At 40.7% G+C, this 24,543-nt stretch overlaps 12 non-coding genes across 12 annotated transcripts; all 12 read right to left on the reverse strand.

Moving 5' to 3' along the window:
* Positions 1 to 1,507: 1,507 nt before the first annotated feature.
* LOC141378907 (5S ribosomal RNA) lies at positions 1,508 to 1,626 on the reverse strand. Its single transcript, XR_015515525.1, has one exon. It is a non-coding gene; the product is annotated as a 5S ribosomal RNA (ribosomal RNA).
* Positions 1,627 to 3,489: 1,863 nt separating this feature from the next.
* LOC141378860 (5S ribosomal RNA) lies at positions 3,490 to 3,608 on the reverse strand. The gene has a single exon (XR_015515531.1). It is a non-coding gene; the product is annotated as a 5S ribosomal RNA (ribosomal RNA).
* Positions 3,609 to 5,473: 1,865 nt separating this feature from the next.
* On the reverse strand, positions 5,474 to 5,592 carry LOC141378857 (5S ribosomal RNA). The gene has a single exon (XR_015515532.1). It is a non-coding gene; the product is annotated as a 5S ribosomal RNA (ribosomal RNA).
* Positions 5,593 to 7,452: 1,860 nt separating this feature from the next.
* LOC141378862 (5S ribosomal RNA) lies at positions 7,453 to 7,571 on the reverse strand. Its single transcript, XR_015515533.1, has one exon. It is a non-coding gene; the product is annotated as a 5S ribosomal RNA (ribosomal RNA).
* Positions 7,572 to 9,434: 1,863 nt separating this feature from the next.
* Positions 9,435 to 9,553, reverse strand: LOC141378863 (5S ribosomal RNA). The gene has a single exon (XR_015515534.1). It is a non-coding gene; the product is annotated as a 5S ribosomal RNA (ribosomal RNA).
* A 1,866-nt stretch (positions 9,554 to 11,419) lies between these two features.
* LOC141378864 (5S ribosomal RNA) lies at positions 11,420 to 11,538 on the reverse strand. Its single transcript, XR_015515535.1, has one exon. It is a non-coding gene; the product is annotated as a 5S ribosomal RNA (ribosomal RNA).
* A 1,863-nt stretch (positions 11,539 to 13,401) lies between these two features.
* Positions 13,402 to 13,520, reverse strand: LOC141378865 (5S ribosomal RNA). Its single transcript, XR_015515536.1, has one exon. It is a non-coding gene; the product is annotated as a 5S ribosomal RNA (ribosomal RNA).
* Positions 13,521 to 15,398: 1,878 nt separating this feature from the next.
* LOC141378866 (5S ribosomal RNA) lies at positions 15,399 to 15,517 on the reverse strand. The gene has a single exon (XR_015515537.1). It is a non-coding gene; the product is annotated as a 5S ribosomal RNA (ribosomal RNA).
* Positions 15,518 to 17,376: 1,859 nt separating this feature from the next.
* Positions 17,377 to 17,495, reverse strand: LOC141378867 (5S ribosomal RNA). Its single transcript, XR_015515538.1, has one exon. It is a non-coding gene; the product is annotated as a 5S ribosomal RNA (ribosomal RNA).
* Positions 17,496 to 19,351: 1,856 nt separating this feature from the next.
* Positions 19,352 to 19,470, reverse strand: LOC141378868 (5S ribosomal RNA). Its single transcript, XR_015515539.1, has one exon. It is a non-coding gene; the product is annotated as a 5S ribosomal RNA (ribosomal RNA).
* A 1,861-nt stretch (positions 19,471 to 21,331) lies between these two features.
* LOC141378869 (5S ribosomal RNA) lies at positions 21,332 to 21,450 on the reverse strand. Its single transcript, XR_015515540.1, has one exon. It is a non-coding gene; the product is annotated as a 5S ribosomal RNA (ribosomal RNA).
* Positions 21,451 to 23,304: 1,854 nt separating this feature from the next.
* Positions 23,305 to 23,423, reverse strand: LOC141378871 (5S ribosomal RNA). Its single transcript, XR_015515542.1, has one exon. It is a non-coding gene; the product is annotated as a 5S ribosomal RNA (ribosomal RNA).
* Between the last annotated feature and the right edge of the window lie 1,120 nt (positions 23,424 to 24,543).

Below are 24,543 nucleotides of genomic sequence, written 5' to 3' on the forward strand. Positions count from 1 at the left end.
TTAAATATTTAAATATTTATTTATTTATTTATTTATTTATTTATTCATTTATTATTTTTATGTTTGTGGCATGCACAACATACCAACTTTTATCCAAATATCTGGACTTAAAGCTCCAATGAACGCTGGACAGAGAAACTCCGTGAACACAAACAATCCGGAGATGTGACTAAACATGAACGTGAGTGCTGTTTTTCTCTACAACAAAGGTCATGTTTGTCATGTTACAGATTGCTAATTTTGCACACCTGACCGCTCGTAAAAAGGGTCAGGGGCCAGAGTTTAATCATAAGCAATGAAAGTCCATCACCATTTAACGAATTTGCAAAATAGTCTCGGGCCGCCGGCGATTTTTGTGTGTGAAATGAGCAAAGTTCTATTTTGATACTGGGTAAAAGGCATCACAACATTTTTTGATGGCCTTTTAACAGAGTTTTTCGGCTTTTTAACAGAGCAACTGTGCAAAGTATGAAAAAAACAAACAAACTGTCAATTCACAATATGTTGTGATTCACAAGTGTTTCCCGTTAATTTATGGTTGTGAATTGCATCACGGGACCCTGATCTCTGCTCTGTCGACTTTTGATGTTTAAAATTCAACTCTGCAGTTTAAGGTAACCTAGACGGTGTTGCAGTTTGGAATATTAGAACGTATAGGGAGAAAAAAAAAGTATGGAAAATAACATGTGCTTGTTTTTGTAGCGTGTACAACGACAACCCAGACAATATATCACTTTCAACTAATAACCATGTCTATAAAAGTCACTTTTTCGTACTTTTCGAGGTTAGAAGTTGTTGGGAGAAAGTTCAAGGTCCCAGAATGCAATTCAAAAGCATAAATAAACCGGGGTGGGGGGAGAATTAATAAAAACATGAATCACAAAATACGGAAAACCGCATTTTTACGGAATTTTTTTTTTTTTTTCAGTGTAAATGATGTCATCAAAAGAATTAGTTATTCATATAATGATATTAACAGGCCCTCCGTCTGACGCCCTGTATGCTATTGATTTAAAAATGAAAACAAATAAAATGTAGGACTTGAAAAGGCTCAATATTTTATCCATCTATGTGCACTTGGTGAAGGCACATCAGTAGACCGTGAAAAATGGCATTGAGCATGCCAGTGAGTGAGGTTAAACTACTGTACTGTTGGCTTGCAATATGTGGGGGTACTTTTTGTAAATAAATGGTATGTAAGGGCTTCGGGTCCCCCAAAACTTTGTAAACCCGCGTGGGCTATAGCTTGGGGAGCTTGTAGCACTTGACAGTTTCAGTGCGTGCTGCTATTGAGAGGGAGGGGGAGAGAGAGAGAGGGAGAAGCCTCTCCATCGCCCCCTGGAGGAGGAAAGAAAAAATGACACAGCTGGGCTTTCCCTTGCTGCTCTGAATAGGACAGAAGTCCCAGAGAAAAGCGAATAGGAAGCAATGGAATTGAAAGTTTATAGATAGCAGCAAAGCTGGGAGCTGAAGAAGTGTATTAGCTGACAAATGAAGGAGAACCAAAAGCTTACAGCACCTGGTATTCCCAGGCGGTCTCCCATCCAAGTACTAACCAGGCCCGACCCTGCTTAGCTTCCGAGATCGGACGAGATCGGGCGTGCTCAGGGTGGTATGGCCGTAAGCGAAGGTCGCAGTCAAAATCTGGCTATTTAAAAGGCAGCGGCGAGAGCAGAATAGCTCACACAGACACAACACCGGGAGGAACAACCCTCCTTGTCCTCTCAAGTGTGTATCTGTCAGCCAGTATTTAAACTTACGATGACAACATTTTACCGGAAGTAAAAGCGGCCGATGCTTGGAAAACTTTAAAGCAGACTTGTGCAGCACACGACTTCTGTACAGATGCTTACCGGCCCCTTCATTAGAGACACCTTATTAGTTCAGAGTTGCCGCCCCCCCCCCCCCCCCCCCCCCCCCGTTTTGCCCTCGCAACTGCATTATTTATTTATTTATTTATTCATTAATTCAATCATTTATTTATTTAAATATTTAAATATTTATTTATTTATTTATTTATTTATTTATTCATTTATTATTTTTATGTTTGTGGCATGCACAACATACCAACTTTTATCCAAATATCTGGACTTAAAGCTCCAATGAACGCTGGACAGAGAAACTCCGTGAACACAAACAATCCGGAGATGTGACTAAACATGAACGTGAGTGCTGTTTTTCTCTACAACAAAGGTCATGTTTGTCATGTTACAGATTGCTAATTTTGCACACCTGACCGCTCGTAAAAAGGGTCAGGGGCCAGAGTTTAATCATAAGCAATGAAAGTCCATCACCATTTAACGAATTTGCAAAATAGTCTCGGGCCGCCGGCGATTTTTGTGTGTGAAATGAGCAAAGTTCTATTTTGATACTGGGTAAAAGGCATCACAACATTTTTTGATGGCCTTTTAACAGAGTTTTTCGGCTTTTTAACGGAGCAACTGTGCAAAGTATGAAAAAAACAAACAAACTGTCAATTCACAATATGTTGTGATTCACAAGTGTTTCCCGTTAATTTATGGTTGTGAATTGCATCACGGGACCCTGATCTCTGCTCTGTCGACTTTTGATGTTTAAAATTCAACTCTGCAGTTTAAGGTAACCTAGACGGTGTTGCAGTTTGGAATATTAGAACGTATAGGGAGAAAAAAAAAGTATGGAAAATAACATGTGCTTGTTTTTGTAGCGTGTACAACGACAACCCAGACAATATATCACTTTCAACTAATAACCATGTCTATAAAAGTCACTTTTTCGTACTTTTCGAGGTTAGAAGTTGTTGGGAGAAAGTTCAAGGTCCCAGAATGCAATTCAAAAGCATAAATAAACAGGGGTGGGGGGAGAATTAATAAAAACATGAATCACAAAATACGGAAAACCGCATTTTTACGGAATTTTTTTTTTTTTCAGTGTAAATGATGTCATCAAAAGAATTAGTTATTCATATAATGATATTAACAGGCCCTCCGTCTGACGCCCTGTATGCTATTGATTTAAAAATGAAAACAAATAAAATGTAGGACTTGAAAAGGCTCAATATTTTATCCATCTATGTGCACTTGGTGAAGGCACATCAGTAGACCGTGAAAAATGGCATTGAGCATGCCAGTGAGTGAGGTTAAACTACTGTACTGTTGGCTTGCAATATGTGGGGGTACTTTTTGTAAATAAATGGTATGTAAGGGCTTCGGGTCCCCCAAAACTTTGTAAACCCGCGTGGGCTATAGCTTGGGGAGCTTGTAGCACTTGACAGTTTCAGTGCGTGCTGCTATTGAGAGGGAGGGGGAGAGAGAGAGAGGGAGAAGCCTCTCCATCGCCCCCTGGAGGAGGAAAGAAAAAATGACACAGCTGGGCTTTCCCTTGCTGCTCTGAATAGGACAGAAGTCCCAGAGAAAAGCGAATAGGAAGCAATGGAATTGAAAGTTTATAGATAGCAGCAAAGCTGGGAGCTGAAGAAGTGTATTAGCTGACAAATGAAGGAGAACCAAAAGCTTACAGCACCTGGTATTCCCAGGCGGTCTCCCATCCAAGTACTAACCAGGCCCGACCCTGCTTAGATTCCGAGATCGGACGAGATCGGGCGTGCTCAGGGTGGTATGGCCGTAAGCGAAGGTCGCAGTCAAAATCTGGCTATTTAAAAGGCAGCGGCGAGAGCAGAATAGCTCACACAGACACAACACCGGGAGGAACAACCCTCCTTGTCCTCTCAAGTGTGTATCTGTCAGCCAGTATTTAAACTTACGATGACAACATTTTACCGGAAGTAAAAGCGGCCGATGCTTGGAAAACTTTAAAGCAGACTTGTGCAGCACACGACTTCTGTACAGATGCTTACCGGCCCCTTCATTAGAGACACCTTATTAGTTCAGAGTTGCCGCCCCCCCCCCCCCCCCCCGTTTTGCCCTCGCAACTGCATTATTTATTTATTTATTTATTTATTTATTCATTAATTCAATCATTTATTTATTTAAATATTTAAATATTTATTTATTTATTTATTTATTTATTTATTCATTTATTATTTTTATGTTTGTGGCATGCACAACATACCAACTTTTATCCAAATATCTGGACTTAAAGCTCCAATGAACGCTGGACAGAGAAACTCCGTGAACACAAACAATCCGGAGATGTGACTAAACATGAACGTGAGTGCTGTTTTTCTCTACAACAAAGGTCATGTTTGTCATGTTACAGATTGCTAATTTTGCACACCTGACCGCTCGTAAAAAGGGTCAGGGGCCAGAGTTTAATCATAAGCAATGAAAGTCCATCACCATTTAACGAATTTGCAAAATAGTCTCGGGCCGCCGGCGATTTTTGTGTGTGAAATGAGCAAAGTTCTATTTTGATACTGGGTAAAAGGCATCACAACATTTTTTGATGGCCTTTTAACAGAGTTTTTCGGCTTTTTAACGGAGCAACTGTGCAAAGTATGAAAAAAACAAACAAACTGTCAATTCACAATATGTTGTGATTCACAAGTGTTTCCCGTTAATTTATGGTTGTGAATTGCATCACGGGACCCTGATCTCTGCTCTGTCGACTTTTGATGTTTAAAATTCAACTCTGCAGTTTAAGGTAACCTAGACGGTGTTGCAGTTTGGAATATTAGAACGTATAGGGAGAAAAAAAAAGTATGGAAAATAACATGTGCTTGTTTTTGTAGCGTGTACAACGACAACCCAGACAATATATCACTTTCAACTAATAACCATGTCTATAAAAGTCACTTTTTCGTACTTTTCGAGGTTAGAAGTTGTTGGGAGAAAGTTCAAGGTCCCAGAATGCAATTCAAAAGCATAAATAAACCGGGGTGGGGGGAGAATTAATAAAAACATGAATCACAAAATACGGAAAACCGCATTTTTACGGAATTTTTTTTTTTTTTCAGTGTAAATGATGTCATCAAAAGAATTAGTTATTCATATAATGATATTAACAGGCCCTCCGTCTGACGCCCTGTATGCTATTGATTTAAAAATGAAAACAAATAAAATGTAGGACTTGAAAAGGCTCAATATTTTATCCATCTATGTGCACTTGGTGAAGGCACATCAGTAGACCGTGAAAAATGGCATTGAGCATGCCAGTGAGTGAGGTTAAACTACTGTACTGTTGGCTTGCAATATGTGGGGGTACTTTTTGTAAATAAATGGTATGTAAGGGCTTCGGGTCCCCCAAAACTTTGTAAACCCGCGTGGGCTATAGCTTGGGGAGCTTGTAGCACTTGACAGTTTCAGTGCGTGCTGCTATTGAGAGGGAGGGGGAGAGAGAGAGAGGGAGAAGCCTCTCCATCGCCCCCTGGAGGAGGAAAGAAAAAATGACACAGCTGGGCTTTCCCTTGCTGCTCTGAATAGGACAGAAGTCCCAGAGAAAAGCGAATAGGAAGCAATGGAATTGAAAGTTTATAGATAGCAGCAAAGCTGGGAGCTGAAGAAGTGTATTAGCTGACAAATGAAGGAGAACCAAAAGCTTACAGCACCTGGTATTCCCAGGCGGTCTCCCATCCAAGTACTAACCAGGCCCGACCCTGCTTAGCTTCCGAGATCGGACGAGATCGGGCGTGCTCAGGGTGGTATGGCCGTAAGCGAAGATCGTAGTCAAAATCTGGCTATTTAAAAGGCAGCGGCGAGAGCAGAATAGCTCACACAGACACAACACCGGGAGGAACAACCCTCCTTGTCCTCTCAAGTGTGTATCTGTCAGCCAGTATTTAAACTTACGATGACAACATTTTACCGGAAGTAAAAGCGGCCGATGCTTGGAAAACTTTAAAGCAGACTTGTGCAGCACACGACTTCTGTACAGATGCTTACCGGCCCCTTCATTAGAGACACCTTATTAGTTCAGAGTTGCCCCCCCCCCCCCCCCCCCCCCCCCGTTTTGCCCTCGCAACTGCATTATTTATTTATTTATTTATTTATTCATTAATTCAATCATTTATTTATTTAAATATTTAAATATTTATTTATTTATTTATTTATTTATTCATTTATTATTTTTATGTTTGTGGCATGCACAACATACCAACTTTTATCCAAATATCTGGACTTAAAGCTCCAATGAACGCTGGACAGAGAAACTCCGTGAACACAAACAATCCGGAGATGTGACTAAACATGAACGTGAGTGCTGTTTTTCTCTACAACAAAGGTCATGTTTGTCATGTTACAGATTGCTAATTTTGCACACCTGACCGCTCGTAAAAAGGGTCAGGGGCCAGAGTTTAATCATAAGCAATGAAAGTCCATCACCATTTAACGAATTTGCAAAATAGTCTCGGGCCGCCGGCGATTTTTGTGTGTGAAATGAGCAAAGTTCTATTTTGATACTGGGTAAAAGGCATCACAACATTTTTTGATGGCCTTTTAACAGAGTTTTTCGGCTTTTTAACGGAGCAACTGTGCAAAGTATGAAAAAAACAAACAAACTGTCAATTCACAATATGTTGTGATTCACAAGTGTTTCCCGTTAATTTATGGTTGTGAATTGCATCACGGGACCCTGATCTCTGCTCTGTCGACTTTTGATGTTTAAAATTCAACTCTGCAGTTTAAGGTAACCTAGACGGTGTTGCAGTTTGGAATATTAGAACGTATAGGGAGAAAAAAAAAGTATGGAAAATAACATGTGCTTGTTTTTGTAGCGTGTACAACGACAACCCAGACAATATATCACTTTCAACTAATAACCATGTCTATAAAAGTCACTTTTTCGTACTTTTCGAGGTTAGAAGTTGTTGGGAGAAAGTTCAAGGTCCCAGAATGCAATTCAAAAGCATAAATAAACCGGGGTGGGGGGAGAATTAATAAAAACATGAATCACAAAATACGGAAAACCGCATTTTTACGGAATTTTTTTTTTTTTCAGTGTAAATGATGTCATCAAAAGAATTAGTTATTCATATAATGATATTAACAGGCCCTCCGTCTGACGCCCTGTATGCTATTGATTTAAAAATGAAAACAAATAAAATGTAGGACTTGAAAAGGCTCAATATTTTATCCATCTATGTGCACTTGGTGAAGGCACATCAGTAGACCGTGAAAAATGGCATTGAGCATGCCAGTGAGTGAGGTTAAACTACTGTACTGTTGGCTTGCAATATGTGGGGGTACTTTTTGTAAATAAATGGTATGTAAGGGCTTCGGGTCCCCCAAAACTTTGTAAACCCGCGTGGGCTATAGCTTGGGGAGCTTGTAGCACTTGACAGTTCCAGTGCGTGCTGCTATTGAGAGGGAGGGGGAGAGAGAGAGAGGGAGAAGCCTCTCCATCGCCCCCTGGAGGAGGAAAGAAAAAATGACACAGCTGGGCTTTCCCTTGCTGCTCTGAATAGGACAGAAGTCCCAGAGAAAAGCGAATAGGAAGCAATGGAATTGAAAGTTTATAGATAGCAGCAAAGCTGGGAGCTGAAGAAGTGTATTAGCTGACAAATGAAGGAGAACCAAAAGCTTACAGCACCTGGTATTCCCAGGCGGTCTCCCATCCAAGTACTAACCAGGCCCGACCCTGCTTAGCTTCCGAGATCGGACGAGATCGGGCGTGCTCAGGGTGGTATGGCCGTAAGCGAAGGTCGCAGTCAAAATCTGGCTATTTAAAAGGCAGCGGCGAGAGCAGAATAGCTCACACAGACACAACACCGGGAGGAACAACCCTCCTTGTCCTCTCAAGTGTGTATCTGTCAGCCAGTATTTAAACTTACGATGACAACATTTTACCGGAAGTAAAAGCGGCCGATGCTTGGAAAACTTTAAAGCAGACTTGTGCAGCACACGACTTCTGTACAGATGCTTACCGGCCCCTTCATTAGAGACACCTTATTAGTTCAGAGTTGCCGCCCCCCCCCCCCCCCCCGTTTTGCCCTCGCAACTGCATTATTTATTTATTTATTTATTTATTTATTCATTAATTCAATCATTTATTTATTTAAATATTTAAATATTTATTTATTTATTTATTTATTTATTTATTCATTTATTATTTTTATGTTTGTGGCATGCACAACATACCAACTTTTATCCAAATATCTGGACTTAAAGCTCCAATGAACGCTGGACAGAGAAACTCCGTGAACACAAACAATCCGGAGATGTGACTAAACATGAACGTGAGTGCTGTTTTTCTCTACAACAAAGGTCATGTTTGTCATGTTACAGATTGCTAATTTTGCACACCTGACCGCTCGTAAAAAGGGTCAGGGGCCAGAGTTTAATCATAAGCAATGAAAGTCCATCACCATTTAACGAATTTGCAAAATAGTCTCGGGCCGCCGGCGATTTTTGTGTGTGAAATGAGCAAAGTTCTATTTTGATACTGGGTAAAAGGCATCACAACATTTTTTGATGGCCTTTTAACAGAGTTTTTCGGCTTTTTAACGGAGCAACTGTGCAAAGTATGAAAAAAACAAACAAACTGTCAATTCACAATATGTTGTGATTCACAAGTGTTTCCCGTTAATTTATGGTTGTGAATTGCATCACGGGACCCTGATCTCTGCTCTGTCGACTTTTGATGTTTAAAATTCAACTCTGCAGTTTAAGGTAACCTAGACGGTGTTGCAGTTTGGAATATTAGAACGTATAGGGAGAAAAAAAAAGTATGGAAAATAACATGTGCTTGTTTTTGTAGCGTGTACAACGACAACCCAGACAATATATCACTTTCAACTAATAACCATGTCTATAAAAGTCACTTTTTCGTACTTTTCGAGGTTAGAAGTTGTTGGGAGAAAGTTCAAGGTCCCAGAATGCAATTCAAAAGCATAAATAAACAGGGGTGGGGGGAGAATTAATAAAAACATGAATCACAAAATACGGAAAACCGCATTTTTACGGAATTTTTTTTTTTTTCAGTGTAAATGATGTCATCAAAAGAATTAGTTATTCATATAATGATATTAACAGGCCCTCCGTCTGACGCCCTGTATGCTATTGATTTAAAAATGAAAACAAATAAAATGTAGGACTTGAAAAGGCTCAATATTTTATCCATCTATGTGCACTTGGTGAAGGCACATCAGTAGACCGTGAAAAATGGCATTGAGCATGCCAGTGAGTGAGGTTAAACTACTGTACTGTTGGCTTGCAATATGCGGGGGTACTTTTTGTAAATAAATGGTATGTAAGGGCTTCGGGTCCCCCAAAACTTTGTAAACCCGCGTGGGCTATAGCTTGGGGAGCTTGTAGCACTTGACAGTTTCAGTGCGTGCTGCTATTGAGAGGGAGGGGGAGAGAGAGAGAGGGAGAAGCCTCTCCATCGCCCCCTGGAGGAGGAAAGAAAAAATGACACAGCTGGGCTTTCCCTTGCTGCTCTGAATAGGACAGAAGTCCCAGAGAAAAGCGAATAGGAAGCAATGGAATTGAAAGTTTATAGATAGCAGCAAAGCTGGGAGCTGAAGAAGTGTATTAGCTGACAAATGAAGGAGAACCAAAAGCTTACAGCACCTGGTATTCCCAGGCGGTCTCCCATCCAAGTACTAACCAGGCCCGACCCTGCTTAGCTTCCGAGATCGGACGAGATCGGGCGTGCTCAGGGTGGTATGGCCGTAAGCGAAGGTCGCAGTCAAAATCTGGCTATTTAAAAGGCAGCGGCGAGAGCAGAATAGCTCACACAGACACAACACCGGGAGGAACAACCCTCCTTGTCCTCTCAAGTGTGTATCTGTCAGCCAGTATTTAAACTTACGATGACAACATTTTACCGGAAGTAAAAGCGGCCGATGCTTGGAAAACTTTAAAGCAGACTTGTGCAGCACACGACTTCTGTACAGATGCTTACCGGCCCCTTCATTAGAGACACCTTATTAGTTCAGAGTTGCCGCCCCCCCCCCCCCCCCCCCCGTTTTGCCCTCGCAACTGCATTATTTATTTATTTATTTATTTATTTATTCATTAATTCAATCATTTATTTATTTAAATATTTAAATATTTATTTATTTATTTATTTATTTATTTATTCATTTATTATTTTTATGTTTGTGGCATGCACAACATACCAACTTTTATCCAAATATCTGGACTTAAAGCTCCAATGAACGCTGGACAGAGAAACTCCGTGAACACAAACAATCCGGAGATGTGACTAAACATGAACGTGAGTGCTGTTTTTCTCTACAACAAAGGTCATGTTTGTCATGTTACAGATTGCTAATTTTGCACACCTGACCGCTCGTAAAAAGGGTCAGGGGCCAGAGTTTAATCATAAGCAATGAAAGTCCATCACCATTTAACGAATTTGCAAAATAGTCTCGGGCCGCCGGCGATTTTTGTGTGTGAAATGAGCAAAGTTCTATTTTGATACTGGGTAAAAGGCATCACAACATTTTTTGATGGCCTTTTAACAGAGTTTTTCGGCTTTTTAACGGAGCAACTGTGCAAAGTATGAAAAAAACAAACAAACTGTCAATTCACAATATGTTGTGATTCACAAGTGTTTCCCGTTAATTTATGGTTGTGAATTGCATCACGGGACCCTGATCTCTGCTCTGTCGACTTTTGATGTTTAAAATTCAACTCTGCAGTTTAAGGTAACCTAGACGGTGTTGCAGTTTGGAATATTAGAACGTATAGGGAGAAAAAAAAAGTATGGAAAATAACATGTGCTTGTTTTTGTAGCGTGTACAACGACAACCCAGACAATATATCACTTTCAACTAATAACCATGTCTATAAAAGTCACTTTTTCGTACTTTTCGAGGTTAGAAGTTGTTGGGAGAAAGTTCAAGGTCCCAGAATGCAATTCAAAAGCATAAATAAACAGGGGTGGGGGGAGAATTAATAAAAACATGAATCACAAAATACGGAAAACCGCATTTTTACGGAATTTTTTTTTTTTTCAGTGTAAATGATGTCATCAAAAGAATTAGTTATTCATATAATGATATTAACAGGCCCTCCGTCTGACGCCCTGTATGCTATTGATTTAAAAATGAAAACAAATAAAATGTAGGACTTGAAAAGGCTCAATATTTTATCCATCTATGTGCACTTGGTGAAGGCACATCAGTAGACCGTGAAAAATGGCATTGAGCATGCCAGTGAGTGAGGTTAAACTACTGTACTGTTGGCTTGCAATATGCGGGGGTACTTTTTGTAAATAAATGGTATGTAAGGGCTTCGGGTCCCCCAAAACTTTGTAAACCCGCGTGGGCTATAGCTTGGGGAGCTTGTAGCACTTGACAGTTTCAGTGCGTGCTGCTATTGAGAGGGAGGGGGAGAGAGAGAGAGGGAGAAGCCTCTCCATCGCCCCCTGGAGGAGGAAAGAAAAAATGACACAGCTGGGCTTTCCCTTGCTGCTCTGAATAGGACAGAAGTCCCAGAGAAAAGCGAATAGGAAGCAATGGAATTGAAAGTTTATAGATAGCAGCAAAGCTGGGAGCTGAAGAAGTGTATTAGCTGACAAATGAAGGAGAACCAAAAGCTTACAGCACCTGGTATTCCCAGGCGGTCTCCCATCCAAGTACTAACCAGGCCCGACCCTGCTTAGCTTCCGAGATCGGACGAGATCGGGCGTGCTCAGGGTGGTATGGCCGTAAGCGAAGGTCGCAGTCAAAATCTGGCTATTTAAAAGGCAGCGGCGAGAGCAGAATAGCTCACACAGACACAACACCGGGAGGAACAACCCTCCTTGTCCTCTCAAGTGTGTATCTGTCAGCCAGTATTTAAACTTACGATGACAACATTTTACCGGAAGTAAAAGCGGCCGATGCTTGGAAAACTTTAAAGCAGACTTGTGCAGCACACGACTTCTGTACAGATGCTTACCGGCCCCTTCATTAGAGACACCTTATTAGTTCAGAGTTGCCGCCCCCCCCCCCCCCCCCGTTTTGCCCTCGCAACTGCATTATTTATTTATTTATTTATTTATTTATTCATTAATTCAATCATTTATTTATTTAAATATTTAAATATTTATTTATTTATTTATTTATTTATTTATTCATTTATTATTTTTATGTTTGTGGCATGCACAACATACCAACTTTTATCCAAATATCTGGACTTAAAGCTCCAATGAACGCTGGACAGAGAAACTCCGTGAACACAAACAATCCGGAGATGTGACTAAACATGAACGTGAGTGCTGTTTTTCTCTACAACAAAGGTCATGTTTGTCATGTTACAGATTGCTAATTTTGCACACCTGACCGCTCGTAAAAAGGGTCAGGGGCCAGAGTTTAATCATAAGCAATGAAAGTCCATCACCATTTAACGAATTTGCAAAATAGTCTCGGGCCGCCGGCGATTTTTGTGTGTGAAATGAGCAAAGTTCTATTTTGATACTGGGTAAAAGGCATCACAACATTTTTTGATGGCCTTTTAACAGAGTTTTTCGGCTTTTTAACGGAGCAACTGTGCAAAGTATGAAAAAAACAAACAAACTGTCAATTCACAATATGTTGTGATTCACAAGTGTTTCCCGTTAATTTATGGTTGTGAATTGCATCACGGGACCCTGATCTCTGCTCTGTCGACTTTTGATGTTTAAAATTCAACTCTGCAGTTTAAGGTAACCTAGACGGTGTTGCAGTTTGGAATATTAGAACGTATAGGGAGAAAAAAAAAGTATGGAAAATAACATGTGCTTGTTTTTGTAGCGTGTACAACGACAACCCAGACAATATATCACTTTCAACTAATAACCATGTCTATAAAAGTCACTTTTTCGTACTTTTCGAGGTTAGAAGTTGTTGGGAGAAAGTTCAAGGTCCCAGAATGCAATTCAAAAGCATAAATAAACCGGGGTGGGGGGAGAATTAATAAAAACATGAATCACAAAATACGGAAAACCGCATTTTTACGGAATTTTTTTTTTTTTCAGTGTAAATGATGTCATCAAAAGAATTAGTTATTCATATAATGATATTAACAGGCCCTCCGTCTGACGCCCTGTATGCTATTGATTTAAAAATGAAAACAAATAAAATGTAGGACTTGAAAAGGCTCAATATTTTATCCATCTATGTGCACTTGGTGAAGGCACATCAGTAGACCGTGAAAAATGGCATTGAGCATGCCAGTGAGTGAGGTTAAACTACTGTACTGTTGGCTTGCAATATGCGGGGGTACTTTTTGTAAATAAATGGTATGTAAGGGCTTCGGGTCCCCCAAAACTTTGTAAACCCGCGTGGGCTATAGCTTGGGGAGCTTGTAGCACTTGACAGTTTCAGTGCGTGCTGCTATTGAGAGGGAGGGGGAGAGAGAGAGAGGGAGAAGCCTCTCCATCGCCCCCTGGAGGAGGAAAGAAAAAATGACACAGCTGGGCTTTCCCTTGCTGCTCTGAATAGGACAGAAGTCCCAGAGAAAAGCGAATAGGAAGCAATGGAATTGAAAGTTTATAGATAGCAGCAAAGCTGGGAGCTGAAGAAGTGTATTAGCTGACAAATGAAGGAGAACCAAAAGCTTACAGCACCTGGTATTCCCAGGCGGTCTCCCATCCAAGTACTAACCAGGCCCGACCCTGCTTAGCTTCCGAGATCGGACGAGATCGGGCGTGCTCAGGGTGGTATGGCCGTAAGCGAAGGTCGCAGTCAAAATCTGGCTATTTAAAAGGCAGCGGCGAGAGCAGAATAGCTCACACAGACACAACACCGGGAGGAACAACCCTCCTTGTCCTCTCAAGTGTGTATCTGTCAGCCAGTATTTAAACTTACGATGACAACATTTTACCGGAAGTAAAAGCGGCCGATGCTTGGAAAACTTTAAAGCAGACTTGTGCAGCACACGACTTCTGTACAGATGCTTACCGGCCCCTTCATTAGAGACACCTTATTAGTTCAGAGTTGCCGCCCCCCCCCCCCCCCCCCCCCCGTTTTGCCCTCGCAACTGCATTATTTATTTATTTATTTATTTATTTATTCATTAATTCAATCATTTATTTATTTAAATATTTAAATATTTATTTATTTATTTATTTATTTATTTATTTATTTATTCATTTATTATTTTTATGTTTGTGGCATGCACAACATACCAACTTTTATCCAAATATCTGGACTTAAAGCTCCAATGAACGCTGGACAGAGAAACTCCGTGAACACAAACAATCCGGAGATGTGACTAAACATGAACGTGAGTGCTGTTTTTCTCTACAACAAAGGTCATGTTTGTCATGTTACAGATTGCTAATTTTGCACACCTGACCGCTCGTAAAAAGGGTCAGGGGCCAGAGTTTAATCATAAGCAATGAAAGTCCATCACCATTTAACGAATTTGCAAAATAGTCTCGGGCCGCCGGCGATTTTTGTGTGTGAAATGAGCAAAGTTCTATTTTGATACTGGGTAAAAGGCATCACAACATTTTTTGATGGCCTTTTAACAGAGTTTTTCGGCTTTTTAACGGAGCAACTGTGCAAAGTATGAAAAAAACAAACAAACTGTCAATTCACAATATGTTGTGATTCACAAGTGTTTCCCGTTAATTTATGGTTGTGAATTGCATCACGGGACCCTGATCTCTGCTCTGTCGACTTTTGATGTTTAAAATTCAACTCTGCAGTTTAAGGTAACCTAGACGGTGTTGCAGTTTGGAATATTAGAACGTATAGGGAGAAAAAAAAAGTATGGAAAATAACATGTGCTTGTTTTTGTAGCGTGTACAACGACAACCCAGACAATATATCACTTTCAACTAATAACCATGTCTATAAAAGTCACTTTTTCGTACTTTTCGAGGTTAGAAGTTGTTGGGAGAAAGTTCAAGGTCCCAGAATGCAATTCAAAAGCATAAATAAACCGGGGTGGGGGGAGAATTAATAAAAACATGAATCACAAAATACGGAAAACCGCATTTTTACGGAATTTTTTTTTTTTTTTCAGTGTAAATGATGTCATCAAAAGAATTAGTTATTCATATAATGATATTAACAGGCCCTCCGTCTGACGCCCTGTATGCTATTGATTTAAAAATGAAAACAAATAAAATGTAGGACTTGAAAAGGCTCAATATTTTATCCATCTATGTGCACTTGGTGAAGGCACATCAGTAGACCGTGAAAAATGGCATTGAGCATGCCAGTGAGTGAGGTTAAACTACTGTACTGTTGGCTTGCAATATGTGGGGGTACTTTTTGTAAATAAATGGTATGTAAGGGCTTCGGGTCCCCCAAAACTTTGTAAACCCGCGTGGGCTATAGCTTGGGGAGCTTGTAGCACTTGACAGTTTCAGTGCGTGCTGCTATTGAGAGGGAGGGGGAGAGAGAGAGAGGGAGAAGCCTCTCCATCGCCCCCTGGAGGAGGAAAGAAAAAATGACACAGCTGGGCTTTCCCTTGCTGCTCTGAATAGGACAGAAGTCCCAGAGAAAAGCGAATAGGAAGCAATGGAATTGAAAGTTTATAGATAGCAGCAAAGCTGGGAGCTGAAGAAGTGTATTAGCTGACAAATGAAGGAGAACCAAAAGCTTACAGCACCTGGTATTCCCAGGCGGTCTCCCATCCAAGTACTAACCAGGCCCGACCCTGCTTAGCTTCCGAGATCGGACGAGATCGGGCGTGCTCAGGGTGGTATGGCCGTAAGCGAAGGTCGCAGTCAAAATCTGGCTATTTAAAAGGCAGCGGCGAGAGCAGAATAGCTCACACAGACACAACACCGGGAGGAACAACCCTCCTTGTCCTCTCAAGTGTGTATCTGTCAGCCAGTATTTAAACTTACGATGACAACATTTTACCGGAAGTAAAAGCGGCCGATGCTTGGAAAACTTTAAAGCAGACTTGTGCAGCACACGACTTCTGTACAGATGCTTACCGGCCCCTTCATTAGAGACACCTTATTAGTTCAGAGTTGCCGCCCCCCCACCCCCCCCCCCCCCGTTTTGCCCTCGCAACTGCATTATTTATTTATTTATTTATTTATTCATTAATTCAATCATTTATTTATTTAAATATTTAAATATTTATTTATTTATTTATTTATTTATTCATTTATTATTTTTATGTTTGTGGCATGCACAACATACCAACTTTTATCCAAATATCTGGACTTAAAGCTCCAATGAACGCTGGACAGAGAAACTCCGTGAACACAAACAATCCGGAGATGTGACTAAACATGAACGTGAGTGCTGTTTTTCTCTACAACAAAGGTCATGTTTGTCATGTTACAGATTGCTAATTTTGCACACCTGACCGCTCGTAAAAAGGGTCAGGGGCCAGAGTTTAATCATAAGCAATGAAAGTCCATCACCATTTAACGAATTTGCAAAATAGTCTCGGGCCGCCGGCGATTTTTGTGTGTGAAATGAGCAAAGTTCTATTTTGATACTGGGTAAAAGGCATCACAACATTTTTTGATGGCCTTTTAACAGAGTTTTTCGGCTTTTTAACGGAGCAACTGTGCAAAGTATGAAAAAAACAAACAAACTGTCAATTCACAATATGTTGTGATTCACAAGTGTTTCCCGTTAATTTATGGTTGTGAATTGCATCACGGGACCCTGATCTCTGCTCTGTCGACTTTTGATGTTTAAAATTCAACTCTGCAGTTTAAGGTAACCTAGACGGTGTTGCAGTTTGGAATATTAGAACGTATAGGGAGAAAAAAAAAGTATGGAAAATAACATGTGCTTGTTTTTGTAGCGTGTACAACGACAACCCAGACAATATATCACTTTCAACTAATAACCATGTCTATAAAAGTCACTTTTTCGTACTTTTCGAGGTTAGAAGTTGTTGGGAGAAAGTTCAAGGTCCCAGAATGCAATTCAAAAGCATAAATAAACCGGGGTGGGGGGAGAATTAATAAAAACATGAATCACAAAATACGGAAAACCGCATTTTTACGGAATTTTTTTTTTTTCAGTGTAAATGATGTCATCAAAAGAATTAGTTATTCATATAATGATATTAACAGGCCCTCCGTCTGACGCCCTGTATGCTATTGATTTAAAAATGAAAACAAATAAAATGTAGGACTTGAAAAGGCTCAATATTTTATCCATCTATGTGCACTTGGTGAAGGCACATCAGTAGACCGTGAAAAATGGCATTGAGCATGCCAGTGAGTGAGGTTAAACTACTGTACTGTTGGCTTGCAATATGTGGGGGTACTTTTTGTAAATAAATGGTATGTAAGGGCTTCGGGTCCCCCAAAACTTTGTAAACCCGCGTGGGCTATAGCTTGGGGAGCTTGTAGCACTTGACAGTTCCAGTGCGTGCTGCTATTGAGAGGGAGGGGGAGAGAGAGAGAGGGAGAAGCCTCTCCATCGCCCCCTGGAGGAGGAAAGAAAAAATGACACAGCTGGGCTTTCCCTTGCTGCTCTGAATAGGACAGAAGTCCCAGAGAAAAGCGAATAGGAAGCAATGGAATTGAAAGTTTATAGATAGCAGCAAAGCTGGGAGCTGAAGAAGTGTATTAGCTGACAAATGAAGGAGAACCAAAAGCTTACAGCACCTGGTATTCCCAGGCGGTCTCCCATCCAAGTACTAACCAGGCCCGACCCTGCTTAGCTTCCGAGATCGGACGAGATCGGGCGTGCTCAGGGTGGTATGGCCGTAAGCGAAGGTCGCAGTCAAAATCTGGCTATTTAAAAGGCAGCGGCGAGAGCAGAATAGCTCACACAGACACAACACCGGGAGGAACAACCCTCCTTGTCCTCTCAAGTGTGTATCTGTCAGCCAGTATTTAAACTTACGATGACAACATTTTACCGGAAGTAAAAGCGGCCGATGCTTGGAAAACTTTAAAGCAGACTTGTGCAGCACACGACTTCTGTACAGATGCTTACCGGCCCCTTCATTAGAGACACCTTATTAGTTCAGAGTTGCCGCCCCCCCCCCCCCCCCCCCCCCGTTTTGCCCTCGCAACTGCATTATTTATTTATTTATTTATTCATTAATTCAATCATTTATTTATTTAAATATTTAAATATTTATTTATTTATTTATTTATTTATTCATTTATTATTTTTATGTTTGTGGCATGCACAACATACCAACTTTTATCCAAATATCTGGACTTAAAGCTCCAATGAACGCTGGACAGAGAAACTCCGTGAACACAAACAATCCGGAGATGTGACTAAACATGAACGTGAGTGCTGTTTTTCTCTACAACAAAGGTCATGTTTGTCATGTTACAGATTGCTAATTTTGCACACCTGACCGCTCGTAAAAAGGGTCAGGGGCCAGAGTTTAATCATAAGCAATGAAAGTCCATCACCATTTAACGAATTTGCAAAATAGTCTCGGGCCGCCGGCGATTTTTGTGTGTGAAATGAGCAAAGTTCTATTTTGATACTGGGTAAAAGGCATCACAACATTTTTTGATGGCCTTTTAACAGAGTTTTTCGGCTTTTTAACGGAGCAACTGTGCAAAGTATGAAAAAAACAAACAAACTGTCAATTCACAATATGTTGTGATTCACAAGTGTTTCCCGTTAATTTATGGTTGTGAATTGCATCACGGGACCCTGATCTCTGCTCTGTCGACTTTTGATGTTTAAAATTCAACTCTGCAGTTTAAGGTAACCTAGACGGTGTTGCAGTTTGGAATATTAGAACGTATAGGGAGAAAAAAAAAGTATGGAAAATAACATGTGCTTGTTTTTGTAGCGTGTACAACGACAACCCAGACAATATATCACTTTCAACTAATAACCATGTCTATAAAAGTCACTTTTTCGTACTTTTCGAGGTTAGAAGTTGTTGGGAGAAAGTTCAAGGTCCCAGAATGCAATTCAAAAGCATAAATAAACCGGGGTGGGGGGAGAATTAATAAAAACATGAATCACAAAATACGGAAAACCGCATTTTTACGGAATTTTTTTTTTTTTCAGTGTAAATGATGTCATCAAAAGAATTAGTTATTCATATAATGATATTAACAGGCCCTCCGTCTGACGCCCTGTATGCTATTGATTTAAAAATGAAAACAAATAAAATGTAGGACTTGAAAAGGCTCAATATTTTATCCATCTATGTGCACTTGGTGAAGGCACATCAGTAGACCGTGAAAAATGGCATTGAGCATGCCAGTGAGTGAGGTTAAACTACTGTACTGTTGGCTTGCAATATGTGGGGGTACTTTTTGTAAATAAATGGTATGTAAGGGCTTCGGGTCCCCCAAAACTTTGTAAACCCGCGTGGGCTATAGCTTGGGGAGCTTGTAGCACTTGACAGTTTCAGTGCGTGCTGCTATTGAGAGGGAGGGGGAGAGAGAGAGAGGGAGAAGCCTCTCCATCGCCCCCTGGAGGAGGAAAGAAAAAATGACACAGCTGGGCTTTCCCTTGCTGCTCTGAATAGGACAGAAGTCCCAGAGAAAAGCGAATAGGAAGCAATGGAATTGAAAGTTTATAGATAGCAGCAAAGCTGGGAGCTGAAGAAGTGTATTAGCTGACAAATGAAGGAGAACCAAAAGCTTACAGCACCTGGTATTCCCAGGCGGTCTCCCATCCAAGTACTAACCAGGCCCGACCCTGCTTAGCTTCCGAGATCGGACGAGATCGGGCGTGCTCAGGGTGGTATGGCCGTAAGCGAAGGTCGCAGTCAAAATCTGGCTATTTAAAAGGCAGCGGCGAGAGCAGAATAGCTCACACAGACACAACACCGGGAGGAACAACCCTCCTTGTCCTCTCAAGTGTGTATCTGTCAGCCAGTATTTAAACTTACGATGACAACATTTTACCGGAAGTAAAAGCGGCCGATGCTTGGAAAACTTTAAAGCAGACTTGTGCAGCACACGACTTCTGTACAGATGCTTACCGGCCCCTTCATTAGAGACACCTTATTAGTTCAGAGTTGCCGCCCCCCCACCCCCCCCCCCCCCCCGTTTTGCCCTCGCAACTGCATTATTTATTTATTTATTTATTTATTCATTAATTCAATCATTTATTTATTTAAATATTTAAATATTTATTTATTTATTTATTTATTTATTCATTTATTATTTTTATGTTTGTGGCATGCACAACATACCAACTTTTATCCAAATATCTGGACTTAAAGCTCCAATGAACGCTGGACAGAGAAACTCCGTGAACACAAACAATCCGGAGATGTGACTAAACATGAACGTGAGTGCTGTTTTTCTCTACAACAAAGGTCATGTTTGTCATGTTACAGATTGCTAATTTTGCACACCTGACCGCTCGTAAAAAGGGTCAGGGGCCAGAGTTTAATCATAAGCAATGAAAGTCCATCACCATTTAACGAATTTGCAAAATAGTCTCGGGCCGCCGGCGATTTTTGTGTGTGAAATGAGCAAAGTTCTATTTTGATACTGGGTAAAAGGCATCACAACATTTTTTGATGGCCTTTTAACAGAGTTTTTCGGCTTTTTAACGGAGCAACTGTGCAAAGTATGAAAAAAACAAACAAACTGTCAATTCACAATATGTTGTGATTCACAAGTGTTTCCCGTTAATTTATGGTTGTGAATTGCATCACGGGACCCTGATCTCTGCTCTGTCGACTTTTGATGTTTAAAATTCAACTCTGCAGTTTAAGGTAACCTAGACGGTGTTGCAGTTTGGAATATTAGAACGTATAGGGAGAAAAAAAAAGTATGGAAAATAACATGTGCTTGTTTTTGTAGCGTGTACAACGACAACCCAGACAATATATCACTTTCAACTAATAACCATGTCTATAAAAGTCACTTTTTCGTACTTTTCGAGGTTAGAAGTTGTTGGGAGAAAGTTCAAGGTCCCAGAATGCAATTCAAAAGCATAAATAAACCGGGGTGGGGGGAGAATTAATAAAAACATGAATCACAAAATACGGAAAACCGCATTTTTACGGAATTTTTTTTTTTTCAGTGTAAATGATGTCATCAAAAGAATTAGTTATTCATATAATGATATTAACAGGCCCTCCGTCTGACGCCCTGTATGCTATTGATTTAAAAATGAAAACAAATAAAATGTAGGACTTGAAAAGGCTCAATATTTTATCCATCTATGTGCACTTGGTGAAGGCACATCAGTAGACCGTGAAAAATGGCATTGAGCATGCCAGTGAGTGAGGTTAAACTACTGTACTGTTGGCTTGCAATATGTGGGGGTACTTTTTGTAAATAAATGGTATGTAAGGGCTTCGGGTCCCCCAAAACTTTGTAAACCCGCGTGGGCTATAGCTTGGGGAGCTTGTAGCACTTGACAGTTCCAGTGCGTGCTGCTATTGAGAGGGAGGGGGAGAGAGAGAGAGGGAGAAGCCTCTCCATCGCCCCCTGGAGGAGGAAAGAAAAAATGACACAGCTGGGCTTTCCCTTGCTGCTCTGAATAGGACAGAAGTCCCAGAGAAAAGCGAATAGGAAGCAATGGAATTGAAAGTTTATAGATAGCAGCAAAGCTGGGAGCTGAAGAAGTGTATTAGCTGACAAATGAAGGAGAACCAAAAGCTTACAGCACCTGGTATTCCCAGGCGGTCTCCCATCCAAGTACTAACCAGGCCCGACCCTGCTTAGCTTCCGAGATCGGACGAGATCGGGCGTGCTCAGGGTGGTATGGCCGTAAGCGAAGGTCGCAGTCAAAATCTGGCTATTTAAAAGGCAGCGGCGAGAGCAGAATAGCTCACACAGACACAACACCGGGAGGAACAACCCTCCTTGTCCTCTCAAGTGTGTATCTGTCAGCCAGTATTTAAACTTACGATGACAACATTTTACCGGAAGTAAAAGCGGCCGATGCTTGGAAAACTTTAAAGCAGACTTGTGCAGCACACGACTTCTGTACAGATGCTTACCGGCCCCTTCATTAGAGACACCTTATTAGTTCAGAGTTGCCGCCCCCCCCCCCCCCCCCCGTTTTGCCCTCGCAACTGCATTATTTATTTATTTATTTATTCATTAATTCAATCATTTATTTATTTAAATATTTAAATATTTATTTATTTATTTATTTATTTATTCATTTATTATTTTTATGTTTGTGGCATGCACAACATACCAACTTTTATCCAAATATCTGGACTTAAAGCTCCAATGAACGCTGGACAGAGAAACTCCGTGAACACAAACAATCCGGAGATGTGACTAAACATGAACGTGAGTGCTGTTTTTCTCTACAACAAAGGTCATGTTTGTCATGTTACAGATTGCTAATTTTGCACACCTGACCGCTCGTAAAAAGGGTCAGGGGCCAGAGTTTAATCATAAGCAATGAAAGTCCATCACCATTTAACGAATTTGCAAAATAGTCTCGGGCCGCCGGCGATTTTTGTGTGTGAAATGAGCAAAGTTCTATTTTGATACTGGGTAAAAGGCATCACAACATTTTTTGATGGCCTTTTAACAGAGTTTTTCGGCTTTTTAACGGAGCAACTGTGCAAAGTATGAAAAAAACAAACAAACTGTCAATTCACAATATGTTGTGATTCACAAGTGTTTCCCGTTAATTTATGGTTGTGAATTGCATCACGGGACCCTGATCTCTGCTCTGTCGACTTTTGATGTTTAAAATTCAACTCTGCAGTTTAAGGTAACCTAGACGGTGTTGCAGTTTGGAATATTAGAACGTATAGGGAGAAAAAAAAAGTATGGAAAATAACATGTGCTTGTTTTTGTAGCGTGTACAACGACAACCCAGACAATATATCACTTTCAACTAATAACCATGTCTATAAAAGTCACTTTTTCGTACTTTTCGAGGTTAGAAGTTGTTGGGAGAAAGTTCAAGGTCCCAGAATGCAATTCAAAAGCATAAATAAACCGGGGTGGGGGGAGAATTAATAAAAACATGAATCACAAAATACGGAAAACCGCATTTTTACGGAATTTTTTTTTTTTTTTCAGTGTAAATGATGTCATCAAAAGAATTAGTTATTCATATAATGATATTAACAGGCCCTCCGTCTGACGCCCTGTATGCTATTGATTTAAAAATGAAAACAAATAAAATGTAGGACTTGAAAAGGCTCAATATTTTATCCATCTATGTGCACTTGGTGAAGGCACATCAGTAGACCGTGAAAAATGGCATTGAGCATGCCAGTGAGTGAGGTTAAACTACTGTACTGTTGGCTTGCAATATGCGGGGGTACTTTTTGTAAATAAATGGTATGTAAGGGCTTCGGGTCCCCCAAAACTTTGTAAACCCGCGTGGGCTATAGCTTGGGGAGCTTGTAGCACTTGACAGTTTCAGTGCGTGCTGCTATTGAGAGGGAGGGGGAGAGAGAGAGAGGGAGAAGCCTCTCCATCGCCCCCTGGAGGAGGAAAGAAAAAATGACACAGCTGGGCTTTCCCTTGCTGCTCTGAATAGGACAGAAGTCCCAGAGAAAAGCGAATAGGAAGCAATGGAATTGAAAGTTTATAGATAGCAGCAAAGCTGGGAGCTGAAGAAGTGTATTAGCTGACAAATGAAGGAGAACCAAAAGCTTACAGCACCTGGTATTCCCAGGCGGTCTCCCATCCAAGTACTAACCAGGCCCGACCCTGCTTAGCTTCCGAGATCGGACGAGATCGGGCGTGCTCAGGGTGGTATGGCCGTAAGCGAAGGTCGCAGTCAAAATCTGGCTATTTAAAAGGCAGCGGCGAGAGCAGAATAGCTCACACAGACACAACACCGGGAGGAACAACCCTCCTTGTCCTCTCAAGTGTGTATCTGTCAGCCAGTATTTAAACTTACGATGACAACATTTTACCGGAAGTAAAAGCGGCCGATGCTTGGAAAACTTTAAAGCAGACTTGTGCAGCACACGACTTCTGTACAGATGCTTACCGGCCCCTTCATTAGAGACACCTTATTAGTTCAGAGTTGCCGCCCCCCCCCCCCCCCCCCCCCGTTTTGCCCTCGCAACTGCATTATTTATTTATTTATTTATTTATTCATTAATTCAATCATTTATTTATTTAAATATTTAAATATTTATTTATTTATTTATTTATTTATTCATTTATTATTTTTATGTTTGTGGCATGCACAACATACCAACTTTTATCCAAATATCTGGACTTAAAGCTCCAATGAACGCTGGACAGAGAAACTCCGTGAACACAAACAATCCGGAGATGTGACTAAACATGAACGTGAGTGCTGTTTTTCTCTACAACAAAGGTCATGTTTGTCATGTTACAGATTGCTAATTTTGCACACCTGACCGCTCGTAAAAAGGGTCAGGGGCCAGAGTTTAATCATAAGCAATGAAAGTCCATCACCATTTAACGAATTTGCAAAATAGTCTCGGGCCGCCGGCGATTTTTGTGTGTGAAATGAGCAAAGTTCTATTTTGATACTGGGTAAAAGGCATCACAACATTTTTTGATGGCCTTTTAACAGAGTTTTTCGGCTTTTTAACGGAGCAACTGTGCAAAGTATGAAAAAAACAAACAAACTGTCAATTCACAATATGTTGTGATTCACAAGTGTTTCCCGTTAATTTATGGTTGTGAATTGCATCACGGGACCCTGATCTCTGCTCTGTCGACTTTTGATGTTTAAAATTCAACTCTGCAGTTTAAGGTAACCTAGACGGTGTTGCAGTTTGGAATATTAGAACGTATAGGGAGAAAAAAAAAGTATGGAAAATAACATGTGCTTGTTTTTGTAGCGTGTACAACGACAACCCAGACAATATATCACTTTCAACTAATAACCATGTCTATAAAAGTCAC

Source organism: Danio rerio, chromosome 18 (assembly GCF_052040795.2).
Source record: "Danio rerio strain M-AB ecotype USA chromosome 18, GRCz13ab, whole genome shotgun sequence".
In the NCBI taxonomy this organism is placed as follows: domain Eukaryota; kingdom Metazoa; phylum Chordata; class Actinopteri; order Cypriniformes; family Danionidae; genus Danio; species Danio rerio.